The following is a 3,891-nucleotide window of genomic DNA, read 5'->3' on the forward strand; positions in this document are numbered from 1 at the left end:
ACCTTTTTGTCGAGAAGTTCCACCGGTTCCTTGAGTAGTTCTTCTTCTTGTATGATGAATCTCCATGAAGTCCTTGATCTCAACTACACTTTCTATCCTAGTCCGAGACTTAGCTATAGTAGACTAGAAATCAAGACTTATAGTTTTGATCACTAACATTGACAAACATGCTTGAGATAGAAACACATGCGAGGTTGACCGAGCAATGCTCTAACATTATCAGTTGCATCATCCTTTGTTGTTCTTCGCATTTGACAAGCTCTACGCCGTTGTTCAAGGATCCGCTGTTAGACATTTAGCAAACAGGTGATGTTCCATCATCAATGGTAACAGAAACATGGATAGGACAACAATCGAATTCCAAAATAATGGAATAAATTTAATGCATGAGTTTCATTTCTGAAATTCCAAAACTTAGTATCTAAATTCAAAATTTTCCACTACTTTTTAAAAGAAAATAGATGTAACAACAAAAAATTTATATAGAAAATAAGCCCCTTTCCCTTTAATTTGCAAGATTTAAGAAATTCAGTCAGAAAGTAATGTAACCCTCACCTGAACCCCTCAACCTTGAGTAAACTCCATTTCCATAGACTCTAGGTTCAACACCTAAAAGTCAGACATTAGTTAGTGTTATATAAACACACGGCTCCTTCAAGAACCCAAAGCAAAAATGAAAATGGAATAAATTCAATGCATGAATCCCATGTCTGAAATTCCAAAACTAAGTATCCAAATTCAAAACATGCCCCTATTTTTAGAAGAAAATGGATATCACAACAATAAAATTAACATACAGGAAAAAGCCCCTTTCCTTTTAATTTGCAAGCTGAGATTAAGAAATTCAGTCAGAAAGTAATTAAGCCTTATTGTAAAATATTATAGTTAATTAAGTTTTAATCCATTATCAAGTGGCTGGTACTATGGTACATGTAATCCCTTAAACTTATTGAAATTTACTGTAGGTGGTCAAATCATATGCAAGGATGGGCTTAAGAAAATTAGTAAGAGATGAACACTTAAAGTCATTTTCCTCACCATTGCTTCTTCAGCTGTCATAGAATTCGAAACACTTCTGTATCCATGAAGCCTTGGCATAGCTCTATCCCCCTAAGTATTTGAAAGCATGGAACATATAGTAATTGTTCCCCGACAAATCTGCCAACTATTAGTAGAATCGAATCAAATTAAGGGTTTAATCAACCCATACTCATAATTAACTCTTCAACTCATATCCAGAATTTAACTTTAAGATTTAGGGTTTGCATATAAGGTTTGTGAATTGAAAGCAGAGATTTAGAGTTGATGAAACCCTTATCATTAACGAAGTTCGTGATGGTGGTTCAATCAATCCACCCAATTTCGATGTAGAAAGCAGATGACGAAGTTGGTAATGGTGGTGGTGGTTCAATCAGTTCACCCAATTTTGAATTTAGGGTTACCGAGTAAAGATTATTGAGTATTCAATCAACCAAATCCAAGCTCTGTACTCTATAATCGAAATTGAGTAAACATTAATCGAGAGTTAGAGTGTGAATTGATGAAGATGTAACTGGTAGATTTCGCCGAAGAAGAAAGGAATCGAGATCGAGAGAAAATTTTTTACTTCTGCGTTTTTTTTTTGTTCTGGTAAAAGATAATACAGATACATTTTTTTTTGAAGCAAGAAGTGAATTGTATTGATAGAAATCAGTTACAAATTTGAGTTTTGTCCTCAACAAGTTGAGATTTAATCTCTAGAGAGGGAGAACTAGACCAAGAATGATTTAAAGCATCTACTCTAGCTAATCTAGAGAGAATATCAGCTACTTTATTTATATCTTTGGGAATGTAGTAGCATCTCCAAGAGTTATTACTTTTAAAAAAAAAGTTGGATATCTTTAGTCAGATTGGATAGTCGCCAGTCTATAAAAGAGTTCTTGACCACTGCATCAACCACCGACTTTGCGTCGAGCTCAAAATGTACCTTCTCCAGCTGTAGAGTATGTGCCCAGTTGACAGCTTCCCACAGACCCATAGCCTCTGCATGCTCGGCACTCACAATGTCTTTTAGGTGGATGCATTTTGCTGAATGTTGCTGACCTGCACAATCACGAATAATCAGTCCTATACCTCCTAAATTATTTAAATATGAACCATCACAATTGTGGATGGGGAAAAACGAGCCGCCGGTTTTTTGGGAAAGTGAAGAGTCGAGCGTGCTGTCGAGACTCCTCAGCCGGGCAAAATGTTAATCCTCACACAGATGCGCCACTGCAAAGGGGGTGCTTAGATTCGGGAAATCAATCTGTATGACTCCGGCCTAAACCAAGACAATGGTCGTTCCAGAGTCAATTCGGTCGCAAAGAGGGAGATGAGTTGATCTGTAGGAGGGAAGCTGAGAGTTGTGTGGGATCAGTGATGATAAATTGTGGGTGTGTTGAAGGTTTCTGCAATATTGCTGAACTGCTGAAGTTGAGTTCTGTGAATAAGTTTATATCGAGTTGTTGACGGATAATGATGATAATCGATGATTGATGATATTCGATCATTATATTGTCCTCGATTTAGACTTATTTATATTGCAAGAATGATGTACCACTGATCCCTGTAAGTGTGACAGTTTCTTGAGTGAAAGAGTGGCAAAGTGGGAGATCGTGGTAAAGTCAGTTCCATGTCGTGCGGAGACTTGACTGATCGTGCACCCACTACTTTGCTAACTCCTTCAACCGTTTACACGACTTACGCACATTTCTCGTTGTGGATGAATCCATGTGCTGTAGACCGCCAGACCAAAACCCTAAGTGATATCCCCCATTTGTGACGTGATTGATATTTCACGAATCGTGGAGTCTACAAGGAAGACGTGTATTAGTTGGTCATTTGTTGACTGATTTAGACTGTGGATCTAGTTTTGTTGAATCGAGCATAAGTGGTGAATGCTCAGCGATTCATGAATTGAACATGTAGTTCTATGAGATGTCAATGAATTACTGACTAGAGCGACTGAGCAAGTATTGATCAACTCGACGAATTTCCGAATATTGAGAGTTTGTCGAGCAACTGAGCAAGTATTGCTCAATTCGACGAATTGCCGAATATCGAGAGTTTGTCGAGCAACTGAGCAAGTATTGCTCAATTCGACGAATTCAATAATTTTGGTGTGCAACTGATCAAGTGTTGCTCAATTCAATAAAATACTGAATATTGGTAATTTGACGTGCAATGAGCAAGTGTTGATCAATTCGACAAACTACTGATGAATTACCGAATATTGATGGTTGGATCAATATTCGAGCAACTGAGCAAGTATTGCTCAATTCAAAGAATTATTTACTGGTGTCGTGACCCAATAAAATATTAATCAAAAATATTGGTGAATTACCGAATATTATTAATTTGGATGTTGATTGTTGAATCAACATAATTTTTTGTTTGAACTTGCTCAGAATGGTGATTCGTGGAGCGTTTGTTCGAAACCCTAATTTTTGATCAATCCTTCAACAATTGGTGAATTGCTAAAAATTGGTCATGAGTGAAGAGGGACCGACCACATGGGATGATGAGCGTCCATGTGATTCCCAGTGCTCGAGTGAGCATGCACCAGAGTTCTCAGTTTGAGAGTTGGTGAAAGAACGATGATTAAATACAGGTTTCATCATTTATTGAAATATTGCTGGATCCAGCATTAGGTGACAAAACCTAGGTATGAGAGATGAGGACCTACCAAGAGAGCATGGGACCGGCTCTTGGTGGACACGGGACCAGTTGTTGGTCATTTGAAGGATTCTCCAGTTGGTTGGAGAGAGTTCGGGTCCAGTATGAGCAATTGAGCAAATTAGGTCAGAATTATGAAAACATGTGGGACCGTCTTTGTGCAAGACCTAGGAATGACTCTGGTCGGTCATGGAG

Source organism: Papaver somniferum, chromosome 11 (assembly GCF_003573695.1).
Source record: "Papaver somniferum cultivar HN1 chromosome 11, ASM357369v1, whole genome shotgun sequence".
Taxonomy (NCBI): domain Eukaryota; kingdom Viridiplantae; phylum Streptophyta; class Magnoliopsida; order Ranunculales; family Papaveraceae; genus Papaver; species Papaver somniferum.